Below are 16435 nucleotides of genomic sequence, written 5' to 3' on the forward strand. Positions count from 1 at the left end.
GGTGGTGAAGCACTGGAACGGGTTACCTAGGGAGGTGGTGGAATCTCCTTTCTTAGAGGTTTTTAAGGTCAGGCTTGACAAAGTGCTGGCTGGGATGATTTAGTTGGGAACTGGTCCTGCTCTGAGTAGGGGGTTGGACTAGATGACTTCCTGAAGTCCCATCCAACCCTGATATTCTATGATTCTATGAAAGTGAGCACTGTATTCTTTGTATTCTGTGTTGTAATAGAAATCAGTATATTTGAAAATGTAGAACATCCAAAATATTTAAAAAAATGCAATTGCTATTCTATTCTTTAACAATGTGATTAATCGTGAAATAATTTTTAATTTTTTTTGAGTTAATCATGTGAGTTAACTGCGTTTAATCCATAACCCTTTTTTATTATGGATTTTTGACTTTTTAGTTAGTGCTGATTTGTCTTTGACATGGGCCTATGCTGAACTGGAAAACAACAACTAGTGTGTGGATATATATTCCTTTTTTCTTTGCTAAGTTTTAAAAATACATGGCTTTGACATTAACAAAGTTTATGAAATATTCACCAAATGGAATTGGTGCTGATCAGTCAGCGAGAATTTTCACACAACAAGATTCTTTACTTGGTGATTGGAATCTGTTACTTCTTTGTCATCTGCAAACAAGTACAAAATGTGCAGGAGAGCCTTCTTTTCGAGAGGGAGAACCTTTCCTACAGTATCATTTAGCTAATGACATATACCAGTGATGTACCAGTAACAAAGTATAGTACCCAACCTCCCAGTGTACAGAATTTGCTTAATACTTTTTATTAAACAGAAGAAAGAAAAAATTTATAGCTTATCCCTGTGTTTTAGGAAGGATGTGTGTGTGTGTGTGTATATATATATATTATACGCACACATTACTAAATATAATATAAATACCTTTATTACCTTTTTTCTCCCTTGCTCCACAATAGGATACAGTACAGTACTATGTGTATATAGTCTCTGTGTATAATATATACACATAGTAAATGTTTATATACTGTAAATGTTTTTGTATACATTTACATTATTACATATATATATACACACACATACATTATATACACATGTTTTTGTATACATATACATTTTATATATAAAATTATATAAATGTTTTTGTATACACACAGAGTACTGTACTATATCTTATTTGTGAACTGAAGAAAAGTGAGGGAGATTTTGATAAATAACCAATGTGAGTCACTTTTTTGTATGAGGAATGACATAGAAGAAAGCCCTACAGCTATGACTTGTTTTTGCCTACTACCGAGAAAGAGAGAGAGAGAAAGAGAGAGAATAAAGGAAAACGAAACATGTCTATTATTTTTCAGTATCTAGCCTCTTTTCTTCTTTTTTTTTAAGTAGACTGTATATTTCATATTAAGTGAAATGATATCTGACACTCATTGGATAAGCCCAATTTTTTTTCAAAAATTAAAAAAAAAAGTTTTATAGTATATGTTCTTTTGGAAAAATTGAATCCTTTTTGTATATAACATCAGGCTGACTAGAGTAAAATGTTTTGGTTATTTTTTTTCAAAGTTCTTTGGTCTAATGTTTAATTTCATCTTTGTTTTCCTTTATTTACATGCCTTATGTCCTTCTAAGAAGGAAAATTCTGCCTGTAGCATAACATGTATTTTTGTTATTGATGATTTATAAAATTTTCTGTAGTCACCAAACTGACTTCTACCCTTACAATGTGCTGCACATTCTTTCCCTGCTTTATACAGCTTCTTCTTCATCACATTCCTACACACTAATATTTCTTCAGTTTTTCTCTCAGACTAGCATGAAATTCAAGACTGAGGTTGGGGCCTGCATTCTATGCCCTTTAGAATGTTAAAAGGATAGGACAAAGAAGTTAAGATTTTTCAACTTGGTCTCATTTTTATATCCTGATGTACTATTGAAATTTTTTTAACAATATTCAGCTAACTAAAATTCTAAGAATTAATCCTATAATACAGCATATGACTGCTGCTTATGAGATAATTAATCAGATATCTGAGTAAAACAGTAATTAGCAGAATTAATTAAATTTTTTTTGCCATACTTTATGTAAATATGTATATTTAATATATGTCATTATGATTGGTTTAACCCTTAATTTTCAAATAAAACTTACTAACAAATGTACTCATCTGGGACCGGTAGTGAGATGGGAAGACTTCTAGACTTCTGATGCAGATCCTGTTTAGATTGCAAGCTAATATCTGTCATTTGTAAGACTGGCTGGAAAACAAGAATTCCCTTTCACAAGGGAAAGGTTTCAACATTTGTGCTTCATTCCACATCAGAATGAAAATTAGACCTTTTGATTTTTTTTTTACAAAAACACTTACACAGAGCCCCCAGAATAATCAAAGGACCTGGGAGACCCAGATTCAAGTCCCTCCTCTGAATCAGGCAGAGTCTCCCAGATCTCCGCTGAAGGCCCTAACCACTAGGCTATTGGCTATTCTAGGGTCTCTCTCAGAAATTTCATCCTGCACCTGAGGAACATTTCTGTGATGTTTTCAGTTTTCAAAGAAGCAGCATTTTCTGATGAAAAAAGTGTTGTCAAAAAATTCCCACCCAGGGACCTCTGTGAATGAGTTTGGTGGTCTTAATTCGGTTCCTCCTGACCGCCCTGAACCCCACCATTGTAATCAGCAAGTCTCTGCAAAGAGTCCAAAAGCTGAACAGTCATGGGGAATTAACTATCGTCTGTATCCTTGAAGTCCATCTTGAACAGTAATCCACACCGATTTACTATATCTGTCACTCCACCAGATCCACTGTACTGAAATCCTGGTTGGCTAGAAGTTATTCCTTTTGCATTATTTCAATAGTGATGCACTGTTGGAAGTGCAGATAGTGGATGAAATCCTGGCCTCATTGACAAGATTTCACCTAATGCATCTAGTCGACAGTGGCTGGATCCTACCCATGTCTGGACGCACCGGAATCATTCTGCATTCCCCATCACACTATTACGTAAAGTGGATCTTTTAAGCTACTGTGATGATTTCATGACACTAATGTGGAGTTTAAAAAATAGTATTAGTTATTCAAAAATGTGCAATGATGACATAAATAATTTACTGAGCTACAGCAAAATGCTATGTAGAATGACATGATATTTATATTGTACTGTCATTCCATTGGTAAGAAAAGTCTTTCCTTTGTAAAATTGTTTTTATTGAACATGAGGAGTACAACATTTCACCAAGATAACAACAGCAGAAATGACAACAGAGTAACATGGGCACTACAATGTGGCACAGAGTCTCATCCTTGGATTGGGTGGTATTTGGGTCCCTGATTTTGAGTACCACATTGGGGTGGTGTTTGGTGTCAGGAATTAGTCTCTTAATACAGAAGGATCAGTCCTTTAATTCCTCTGAGCACAAAGTCTCAGGCCCTCTTCTTCACCCCATACATGGATGTGGAGGCCCAGGATAATCTGGTCCTAGGTGTTTTGTGTAGAGATATGTTCTGACTAACTACCTTTCATGGAGTGGTTCATTACCTCACCAAAATCATTCTGGCTATGTCCAGGTCTTTGGCCAGGATATGGAAATGTCTTCGCTTGCTTACATGGGTATATCATGTAGGCAGGAGCTCTGCACCTAATAAATTATGCCAGTCAGAAAGACCCTCAGGCAGTAAGGAAACCTTTGCTGACATATGCCTCATCTTTTAAAAGAATTGCACTACAACAAACAACAAGGCATTTTTCAAGGTCTAATTACCGACATGTTCAGTTAAACAGAACTTGTAAGACTATAGGTACTAGCACAGGAGACTCCCAGTAAAATTACAGATGTCAGCTATCTAATGTTAGAGTCTTTGAGGTATTTAGCATGACTGTGAAATATGTATGATATTCCTTGCTGCCGTCACCACTTTTGATGTTGGAACACCAACCTTTGTTTTTAGGGGGTTGCTTCTGGTAGTAATGGCAATGTACAATAACATTATAGGATACATGACTTGTGTCAAGCGTCTGATCAAGTGGGTATTCACCCACGAAAGCTTACGCTCCAATATGTCCGTTAGTCTATAAGGTGCCACGGGACTCTTTGTCACTTTTTACAGATCCAGACTAACATGGCTACCCCTCTGATACATGACTTGTGTCATTACTGACACTACCTCAAAAATGGCTTGGTTACTAGGGGTGAAATTCATCACTGTGCAGGGGTCCAGGAAAAGATCTACCTACCACTTTAGTCCCCCTTAGGCCCTCAAAGTATGGATTAAGGGAATGTAAGTGGTTCATAGGACATATGCTGGTCCTCTGCACAGGAGTCCTATAAAAGCAAAACATCTTTTGATGTACTGCAAGGCTACCTGGAGTAACACAGCTGTTGAGCAGTGGATAGATTCTCCAATATTTAACCTTGAATATCATGCTAATTTTGCTAAATTAAAAAACATCAACAACAGAACAATTCAGTGTCATTTAAACATTGGACGTTCTATCTATAGACTGTGTCATATATGTCTGAAGGGTATTGTCTCTATCACATTCAGATCATAAGCTCTTTGAAAGAGAACCATGTCTTTTGACATGACATATGAGATCTCTACCGACAGCCAGTAGGTCATCATGATCACTGCAAAATGTATGTATAGATAATATTTAAGGAGTTATGTGTCTATACTGAAAATTATGTTTTTAAGGCCTTGGAGTTAAGTCTGGTCACCAAGAGATGACATACCTTGGACAAGTTCCTTTCAGATGCTTAATTCTCTGTCTGGTCATGTATGTATTGTGCATTGTATGTTTCACAATAGATGCTAATTTGCCTCCCACGCCTCAAGCCAGCTGTAAGATTACAAAATCTCTAAGAGAGAAAATCTACTGGAAAAAACAAAAGAGCAGGGGGCTGTCCTGTTTATGACTAATATAAAGGATTGTTAGGTATATCTGGGGTACAAGAAAACACACAGAATCATTCACAAAGGAGGAAAGCTACCTATTTGTTTGTCTTATAAAAGGAGGGTAGCAGTTGTAAACAACTGTAAAACGCTACAAGGATTTTGAGTGACCAATATTCTACAAGACATGAGAGTATCTTGCTAATAAGTCTAGGCTCAAGAATGTGTGTTATGGTTTTGTTTTATAGGTAACCATTTGTTTCCAATATTTCTGTTTACTATTACTTGAATCTTTAAATAAATGTATACTTTGCCTTCTCTAAATAAATAAACTTATGCTTGTTAAATAAACTTACAATTGCCTTCGCTATAAACATATCTAAGTGTTGTGAATTAAATGGTGTGGTGCTCTGAGATGGAACTGGTAAGCTAGCAGACACTGTTTCTTTGGAAGCAGTGAATCTGTGAACACTGTGAGTGTCCAGCAGAACATGGGATGAACACTCCAAGAGCCGCTTGGAGGGCTTGAGTGTGCCTATTGCTAGCTTGTAAAAAGACAGCAGACCTCTAAGACCTAGAGGGGAGTGCTTGCTTTGCCCATGGGCAGTGGAGTTGGGAAGGCTGGGAGGAGTTCAAATGTGTATTTGGCTGGGAGGAGTTCAAATGTGTATTTTGCTGAAATGATTTTAATTTGTACTTGTATACTTAGGCTGGGAGAGTATTCCCAGTGTCTATAGCTGAAAGACCCTGTAACATATTCCATCTTAAATTTACAAAGATAATTTTTACTGTTTTTTCTTTAATTAAAAGCTTCTGTTGTTTAAGAACCTGATTGTTTTTTTTAATTCTGGTGTGAGACCCCAGGGGACGGGGTCTGGATTCACCAGGGAATTGGTGGGGAGAAAGGAGGGAAGGAGGAGAGAAAGGTTAATTTCTCTCTGTGTTAGGATTACTTTCTCTCTCAGGGAGAGTCTGGGAGGGGGAGAGAGAAGGAGGGAGGAAGGTGAATTTTCCTCTCTGTTTAAGATTCAAGGAGTTTGAATCACAGTGATCTTCCAGGGTAACCCAGGGAGGGGAAGCCTGGGAGAGGCAATGGTGGGGGAAAGGGTTTACTTTCCTTGTGTTAAGATCCAGAGGATCTGGGTCTTGGGGTTCCCCGGGCAAGGTTTTGGGGGGACCAGTGTACCAGGCACTGGAATTGCTGGCTGGTGGCAGCACTACAGGTTCTAAGCTGGTAATTAAGCTTAGAGGAATTCATGCTGGTACCCCATCTTTTGGACGCTAAGGTTCAGAGTGGGGATTTATACCATGACAGTGCTTCACAGCCCTGGCTTCCCCTGGCACATGTCACAAATGCACAAGCTATACAGTAACTCTTGTATTGTCATACATAGATTGAGATCTCAAAAGCATGTTGTTTCAGATGTAAATCTTTTTGTTTATAAGTAGTTTTTCCTCTCTATAACAGCCTCTCACAGTTCACTACTAAACAGCCTCTTCTGATATAAGACACTAACACTATCTTGCTCCCAACTCCATTCACTTCCATTATACAGTGTCCTTTGTAATATGCATATGATAATGCACCAAAACACTGTCTCCTTTTTTTTCTTTTTTCTTTTTTTAAAGATCTACTAAGGAGAGAAACAATATAAGGCCTGACTAGTAAATAAAAGTCTAGAGACAATCCTGCCACTCCATTCTTTGTGATACCAAAGAGTGAATGCTTTGTGTGACTGATTTCAGAGTAGATCACAGCATCTGCCACCCCTTTCTTAAAACTGTTTATTACTTAGCATACTTCACAATTTTCAGTCCTGCTTTTTTAATGCAGTTAAGTAGAAAAGTATGTACCTGAAGAAACTAAAATTTCCCATGAGCTACTTTATGTCAGATGTATGGCCACATAGATTTCTGGATTTTAGAGAAATTATTTTTTTCCCCCACCAGAATACAGCAATAGAAAATAAAACAGTTTCCTCTTCAAGGGAAAGGCATTTTGTACCTAATTCCATGTAACATCTCATTTGATTTTGTGTCATTTTACTCCTGGTGATTCTGTTACCAAATAAGAAACATCACCATATTGGAAGAAAGTCAAACTAGAGATTATATTAGGCTCAGGCAAATGGTATTCACCTTTTATAGCCCCTATGTTTTATAATGAAGATACTTCACTGAAACAATGATGCATACTTCAACAGTTCCCTGGAGAGCAGTGAATCCTGTTTGGAGAGATTCATGAATATGTGCATTAGCACAATCCAACTGGAACTTGCCCTTAAAAACGAACCACAAGAGAAGCTGATCAGTTTCTGCTTATGTATATAATCAGAAGGTTATCATATTATCTCTCTCTCCACAGGGAAAAGCAGATGCATATTCTACACCACTTTAAGATGAGAAATGCCAAAAGAAACAACAAGCTTTTCGCTGCCCATACACACTCCAGTGACGTTCTTTATATAAGATCTACAGATAGACCTTTTAGAAAAGGAAAGAAAGACTACATGATCTGTTTTTTTAAATGAAGATTTGTTTTGCATATGACTAGTCATAGCCTAAACCTTTTAAAAAATTTACATCTGCATAAATTTAGTCAAAGCCATTAATAAACCTGAAGTGAGTTCAAAGACTGTTATAGATGGCAAAAAGATGAGACAACCATTTCACAGAGTCAAGGCTTGCAAAGATATACGTGAAACTCTGTGTTCTGAAGATGAATGAGGGACACTTGGGCAGTTCTTGAAGCAGTAGTTTATTTAAAGTACAAAGAATTCAGTGAAAAATACTTCTGGCCAGCAGTTGGTGCCCGGTTTTCAAGAAAAATGGCAGACCACCACTAAGCTAGTGACAATGATAAAGAATATCCACATAGATTTGCAAATTTATCTTTAGGTTTGTAGCAACCTCAGCAGTATGAAAAAATAATACCATTATAAGACGATTTTGCTTCTTTGGAAACAAATTAGAAAGGACTCTAGTATTTGAGACTCTCTATGATGGTGCATATTATTAAATGATCATTACACATACTGTACAGCAACAATAAGAAATATTAGTTAAAAGCAGTCATTTTTATCCATGTTAGTAAAGATTTAAATAGTCAAACCAAATGGGAAAGAAAAAAATATTGTAAACTATTCCAAATGTAAAATGTGCCTTTGCTTTATTATAGTCTATTTAGTATCTTTTGAGCCCATAAAAAAATCTATATTAATGGTTTGTAGTGTAAAATACAAGGTAAAAAGATTTGCTTAAAAAGAAGTCTACAATTTTATTACCACAAGAAAAAACTTGATGACGTTGATCGGCATGTTTAATTTAAGCTGTCAGATAGTCATTATAAAGACATCTATGATAATGAATTTGGAGAAACTGTTAGAAGAAGCTACTTCCGATGATCAAAAGCAAAGATGATGTTTTTTATTTTTTTTTAAGTACACGTCATGAGTCCAGCTTTGTCTCTTTGCAGTCCAAAGATCCTGAATATAAAACCTTTCTGGATGTCTAGACTCTTCTTGTGGTGGAAGCAAAATATCTCAGTGTGTCTGTGCCAATTTTGTATGGCTTGTTTTTAAGGCAGGGGGAGAGATTATGACAATTTCTAAATTAAATATACAGGCAGGGCATAATTATACCTCTAAAGAAGATATAATTTCATAAATGTGCAGTTGATTTATCCTCACTTTGCACCACACACTAAACTCATATGCCTGGCAGATTAGCACTGAGCTCAGCCTCTACTTTGAGACTATTATTTTTTACTTAGAAGCTAGTTGAGTGTGTGTGTGTGTTTGTGTATGTGTATGACGTACCCTGCTTGCCCAGTTCAGCCACTTGAAACACTCAGCAATATTAATATTTTTCCACAGTTAATAATGTGTCTTCGCTATACCAAAGAAGAAGAAAAACATTTTTTTTCCTTAGGAGCTAGGGATAAAGGCTAACAGGTTTGTTTTTCTTTTTCTTTTCTGGTGTGTCACATCCAGCTATAACAGCACTTATCACCACATGTCATCAAATAACCAGCATAAGCAAATGTGCTGTCCCTCTAAATAATGATTGCGGGGCACTACTACCATCTCCAGACACCCCCACTCTCCACCCATGCCTTAGAACAGTCACATAAACAGTGTTTAATAAAGGAGAAATACTTTAGCACATTGAACACCTTGCAGCTTCCAGACACTTTTGGTTGCCTGTAGCTCTGAACAAAAATACTCATGTAAGACATTGACACCAGAGAATTCTGTCCTTTTGTTGCTGGTGGTGTGTGCAGGCACCAGAAAAACAGCATTTTTTTCACCACTGAAATTTGGTGAGATTTTGGACTTGTGCAAAAAGCAATGTTCACTTTCACCAATGTAACTGCTTTTTGGTTGGTGAAAATAAAGCTTGTGCATCACAGAAGGGGGGTACAGGGGAAATGGAAGGTCAAAGAGTAAATTCCAATTGCTGAGATATGTTTTTATGAGTTGAATCTTAACCATGTGATAAGCAGGATTCTGACTCCGAAGAGAAGGGAGTTTGAAAACATCAGAGGAAAATCTTTGAGAAGCAGTGTACAAACTTAACAGCTGGTTTATGAAAATTACTCTCTTGCTTGACTGTTCATTTTATTTTTTGTTCCAAAGCTTGAATGGAAATTTTCATAGCTACAACCCTGCATCAGCTTGGTAAATGGAGGGGAAAATAAGCAAATAATTTCTGTTTTATGAGTGATAAGTTCCTTCTACCCTACAAATAAGTCTTTGATGTAATAGAGGCACAAACCGAGGAAAGATGAAGAAAGAGGTTGCTAAAATTGTGGTAGAAGCACAGGGGCACAGCTAATATCAGATGCAGTAGCAGAATGGGTAGGGACTGCAGAGGTAGCATGCAAGCACATGCAACAACAGCCACAGCAGACACTGCACATTTCTCTTTCTCCTCCCACTAATAAAAAACAGAATAGGCAGCAACCAATCCTTCAGTCTTCTTAACAGATTCTTCTCATTCCAGTAACCCACCACTCCCAGCATCAGCTGATGAGCTTCCTCTCATACGGGTTTGTGGTATGTACCATTTGTGTGGTAAGGAGCACATGGATCAGTCACTAATGTCAGTGATATTTATAACTTCTGTGTATTTAGTAGATGGTACAGAGGTTAGCTTCAATGTGGCTGGATCAGTGAGGGTCTGTGTGCCAACTGCCATGACAGAGGTATTACAGGCAAAGGATAAGTAAACCAGGACAGTGAATGCCAGTGGGCAGAGCCAACAGTTATCTCTGACACTTGCCAAAGAAATGGAAAGACAAGAAGAATTAAGTAAATTCAGTGAAATCAGCTGCACCATGATGCCTGTTATGGTCATACTGAACCAATTTTCTGCTGGTATAAATTGGCATAGAGCAATTGAAGTCAATGGAGCTGTACCAATTTATACTAGCAGAAAATTGGCCCATTGTTTTTTTGTCATGGAAGTACTGCAAGTTAAGCTGCAGATAGGGTGACCAGCTGTCCCGATTTTATAGGGACAGTCCTGATTTTGGGGTCTTTTTCTTATATTGGATCCTATTATCCCCCATCCCCTGTCCCAATTTTTCACATTTGCTGTCTGGTCACCCTAGCAGCAGACCAGATCAAGTAGTAAGCATTGGCCATTTGAATTTATTGTTCCATAATGCCTCGGCTAACATGCTTAAAATAATTCAAATTTTGAAGACAGTTAGATCCCATCCAGAATGTTAGGGGAATTTTGATAAACAATTTACCAGCTCTTCATCTAATGTAAATCAATCTACCTTCACTGACATCATCAGAACTACACCAACTTATGCCAGTTGATGATCTGATCCAATATCTTAAAAGAGCCAATTTGTGGTGAAGATTTCTGCCTTTTTGTGTTATTTTTATTTTACAGAGGCTGTTCTTACTGTGTTGGGAGTATTTAACCGAATTAATGTAATAAAAATCAAATGAATGACAGATAATGAAATGAGGGGGGGAAGGAATAAAAGCCAGTCTTGTTATTTTAAGGCTTGATCCTGAAATTCCTTATCCATGTGAATAGAGCCATTGACCTCTAAGGACAAATCATATGAATGAAGGTTTTGCAGGATCATTGCTGAAGATTGCAGGGCTTTGTGAACTACATTTTACTAGCAAAATACTTCAGTTAGAAAAATCCCAAATATGTCATCTGGCTACAAACAGGGATTAGCTGAGACACATTTCTCTGTTCCCTCTGCATGATCCAGATCCTGCTATGTACTGCAGTACTAAAGACAGGCGAGTGCTCAGCACCTTACAAGATCGGTTACTTTATGAGGATTGATCCCCAGCAAGAGTGCATCACACCTACTTGCGATCAGAATTGGTTGTCAGGTACTTAAACCATATCTCTGTGTCTCTCTTTTTATTCTAACCTGTAACTTTTTTTTTTGGTATTATGGTCCTCTGCTTTACTGAATTTACCTGTTTGTGCTCAGTTCATTTAACTTCTGTATCATTAGAAAAAAAGTAAAAAGAAATTTAATAAATTTGGATTATCTTCTAAGAAAAATGTGGTTTCCTTTATTCACAGTGTCACACTAACAACAATAGATTATTGCTTTGCTGATATTACATCGGACAAAACAAAGTAACCCTAAATATACTATATAAAATATATTAATGTCTTTGTAACAAAGAAAGTGTTTGGAAGCTTTTCCCATTTTTAAATTGAAATACTAAAATTCTATATATGTTTAAATTCTTATAATTCAAAACAGAGAGTAAAATTTGACAGTATTACAGTTTCCACATAACTAAACAAAAGCTTTCTGAGAGTTTCAGAATTTTTTTTTATGGTTTGTCTATATTATAAGTGCCCTCTACTGCCAAAAAGCTATATTACATAGAAATAGAACACAGGAATACCAAATAGAAATCCACCCAGGGACTGATAGAAAGGAAGAATATGATACTTATTGGTATTGCTGTTCAGACTGCAGGGCAGGAAAGAGGTTATTAAAAAACCAAAACCCCACCAATTTGTGAACAAATATTTTATAGCTTATCAGTCCTGAAAGTGTTTTGTGTGCTTCCTGTTCTTCAATTTGAAATTGACCTTGGCTTCTCTAACATCTACCTACCTCTCTTTCTCTAGGTGATATGACCTCCATCACCATAGTATCTTGAGTGTTCTCATAAGTTAAAAGATGACAATGCTTTCTTATCCTAACACAACACTTATAGCCAAATTGTGGCCCAGATTGATGCAGCTGCTCAAGGAAGTAAGATCTCTTCATTCCCCGGCATGTCCATATTAGCATTCCCTCCATCTCATTTGGAATGTGGCTTACCAAGCAGCTAGGAGAGGGAAGGAGCATTGGCTGCCCTCTCTACTTCCTTCACTCACTGGCCCATGGAGCTGACACGGGTGTGGTGATAGTGTCAAAGATGGGGAGAAGTTGTCTGCATTAGGTAAAGAATGCAGCAAAGTACTTCCCACTGAGGTGCTATGGAGGGAATCTGGATGGACTTCTGAGTCACAATTTCTAGCCTTCAATGAGATGGTGCACATTATTTTTACTTATATCGTTTCCCATGAATTGTATTGGGCATGGATTTCATTCTTAACAGTTCTGTGTTGTACAACAAAGGCAAAAGAGCCGTTTACTAGCCCTTATGTTTTTGTTAGTAATATAGACCAAGTCAGAAATAAAATTATAATTCAGGAATATGTAGATTCAGGGATTTTGTTATGAAAAATTCTGCAACAAATGGGAAAATGTTCATTTTGCAAACAACTTAAATTTTTAGATAAAACTCTCATAAACCCATACTTTAAAAATGATATATACATAGTGTATGATGCATTTAAACATGTATGATAAAATACACTGTGAGCGCAGATTATATATATGCACATTTGTAGAGCTGTATATTGCATGTAAATTTTGTGACTGTGTGATACTACTGTAGTAAGCCACACTGATCCATGAACAACAAGGATAAACAAGTCACAAGAGGTGAACTATCAGCTCAGTTTTGTAGTCCTTTTCCTTACTAATCATCTAGTAGGATACTAATACTATAATATGTTTCAAGCTCCTGCCCATGTCAGTTTTTAATATTGGTATGTTTGTTAGTTTCAACAAACTAGAATACTAGTAAAAGTGGAAAATGCTGCCACTTTTTTTGTTTTACTTTCACTCTTTGCAGTCAATTTCTGTGGCTCTGTGTTGGTTACCTAGGAGACTACTGCAGAATGGAAGGGGATTGGCTCTGTTGTCAGAATGATTGTTAGAGTTGTCAGGAGTTTTGTGTTGTTGATGTTTATGAGGGCTTTTGTGTGTGTGTGTGTGTGTGTGTAAATATATATGCTTGACAAATTGAGTTTTTTTTAATTGCAATATGAAATAAGAGATCTGTTCTGACCTGTAGTGTAGGATTGTTTCCTATGGTATATTCTAGAATGCTTCATCCAGTTTGGTTTAAATGACTTAAGCAACAGGGATGCCATCACTACTGTTGAGAAAGGTTCTGAAATTGGTTTCCCTGGGGAAATTTGCTTAGGTGTGGGATAGTACTGTTAGTATATTTGTTAGGAAATTACATCATCTCTCTTAAAATTTCAGTAAAGATATTCTTTAAAAATGAATAGGTTTGTTAGGCTGCATAATTAATTCTTAGACTTATGAGCTGAGATTTTTAATAAGCAATTCATCTTGAAATAATAGGACAAATTTATACTGTACGAACAATGTTGAACATAAGAAAAGAAGTTGTTCTCAACTACTCAAGCAACAAATACATATGTATATGTATGTATATACACCTAATTTTTTAAACATAATAAACAACAACATAAACTTTATTTTAATTATTTTACTATATAGGTACATGTTTTTATGCATGTAAGCGATACTGGACTGACAGTCCTGGAAAGTGAAATCCTCTCTTTAGCAACAAGTAAGTTCATAGATTCTGAGGACATAAGGGACTGTTGTGATTATCTAGTCTGACCTCCTGTATAACACAGGCCATAGAACTTCCCCAAAATAATTCCTGGAGCAGACCTTCGAGATAAAATATCAAATCTTGATTTTAAAAATTGTCAGTGATGGAGAATCCATCAAGATCCCTGGTAAATTGTTCAGATGGTTAATTACCCTCACTGTTAAATGTTTATGCCTTATTTCCAGTCTGAATTTGCACTTCAACTTCCAGCTGTTGGATCATGTTATATATTTCTCTGCTAGAATAAAAAGCCGATTATTAAATGTTTATTCCCTGTGTAGGTATTTATAGACTGTAATCAAGTAATCCGTTAACCTTCTCTTTGTTAAACTAAATAGATGGAGCTCCTGGAGTCTATCTCTGTAAGGCAGGTTTTCTAATCTATTAATCATTCTTGTGGCTCTTCTTTTTCAACATCCTTCTTGAATTGTGGACACCAGAGCTGAATATAGTATTACAGTAGCAGTCACATCATTGCCAAATACAGAGGTAAAATAAACTCTCTACTCCTACTTGCAATTCCTCTGTTTATGCACCAAGGAATCACTTTAGCCCTTTTGGCCACAGTTTCAAATTGGGAGCTCATGTTCAGCTAATTATCCAGCATAATCCTCAAATTTTTATCCTGAGAAGCTGTAAGTATGGCTTACTTTTTTTGTTTATAGATGTGTATATTTACATTTAACCATATTAAAACATATATTATTTGCTTGCACCCATTATACCAAGCAATCCAAATGGCTCTATATTAGTGACTTGACTTCTGCATTATTTAACACTCTCAACTTTTGTGTAATCTGCAAACTTTATTGGTTATTTTATGTTTTATTCTGGGTCATTGACAAAAATGTTAAATAGCATAGGGCCAAAAACAGAACCCCGCTACAAAAAAAAAACCTGCTCCCCATTTACAGTGACATCAGTTAGCCAGTTTTTAATCCATTTAATGTGTGCCATGTTAATTTATTATCATGCTAGTTTTTTTAATCTAAATGTTGTGCAATACCAAGTCAAATACTGTACAGCAGTCTATTACACAAACACTATTTTCTTTATCAACCAAACTTGTAATCTTGTCAAAAATATATTTATAGTTAGCTTGAATTAACAGGATCTATTTTTCATAAACTGATGTTGATTAGCATTCATTATATTTCCCTCCTTTAATTCTTTATTAATCGAGTTCCAAATTAACCACTTCATTATTTTGCCTGGAATCGATGTCAGACTGACAGGCCTATAATGTCCTGGATATTCCCACTTGCCCTTTTAAAATTTTGGCACGCCATTTCTTTCTTCCAGTCTTCTAGAATTCCCCAGTGTAATAAGTGTTAATAAGCTCTTTTAAAACTCTTGGATGCCAGTTTTCTGGACCTGCTGATTTACAGCATAGTTTGGGACCTGCAGGCTTTCCCACACAACACCACCAACCCTACTCTGCCAGGACAACTCTTTGGAGTGAGCAGAGATTAGGATTCAAATCTTGGATCCTTAGTCTCTCTGATAGGACTGCTAACAAGGGTGTGGTTTTTTCCTAACTCTAGTGGTGAATTTTGTTCTGGATATAATGAGTTGAGATGACAAACTTGATTACAGCGTAGAAGTATCTTCACAGGGAGAAAATACCAGGCACTAAGGCTCTTTTATTCTAGCTGAGAAAAGGAATAATAAGAACCAATAGCCAGAGTAGAAGAAAGATACATTCAAATTAAAAATTAGGCTCAATTTTTGTTTTCAACTGTGAGGCTGATTAATCACTGGAACCTGCTACCAAAGGGAAGTGGTAGTTTCTTCATCTCTTGATGTTTTTAGATCAAGACTGGATGTGTTTCTGGAGGATATACTTTAGTCAAACATGAGTTATTGGGCTCAATATAGGTATAACTGGATGAAATTCAGAGGCTTATAATGTACAGGAGGCCACAATATAAGGTGGGAGGAAAAGGGGCAGACTACAGTGACAGTCTGTGAGCTTACATGATGCTCAGCACAAGCACTCATAGGTGCTAAATGGGGATGGATGATGAAGAAGCTGTGCCATACCACATTACCTCCCCCAGGCCTCCCTTGTCTCCTTCTCCTCCCCATCCCCCATACACACGCATGCAGGACAGTTCTGCTGTAGAAGAGAACGCATGATTAGTGTCCTAACAGCTATGCTCCCAATAAACAACATAGTTTAGTGTTTGAAACAGACTACAGCTGTCATACATACACTCTGCCTCCATGTATAAATGCACAGGTTATAGATTCATATAGTAAGTCATATACATTCCAGTAATATGCATTACTTTAAGTAGTATTACAGTACATAAATACTGTGTATGTACAAATACATAGCTGTCAGCTAGAAGGAAAATAAAAAAGGCCATAGCCTGATTTGCTTAGTACAAAGTTGCACAAATAAACACAAAGACATGAATATTGCCCATGGTTTTCAAATTAATAGTGCTGACCTCACTAGCAAGCAGAACTCGCCATTACGAACACCTCACTTGAAGTGATAGGTACCAAATACCTCTAGGTGATAAAAATGCTACTTCCTCTGGACAAGTTTGTCAGTCATC

The sequence above is a fragment of the Chelonoidis abingdonii genome, chromosome 10 (genome assembly GCF_003597395.2).
Source record: "Chelonoidis abingdonii isolate Lonesome George chromosome 10, CheloAbing_2.0, whole genome shotgun sequence".
NCBI classification, from domain to species: Eukaryota; Metazoa; Chordata; order Testudines; family Testudinidae; genus Chelonoidis; species Chelonoidis abingdonii.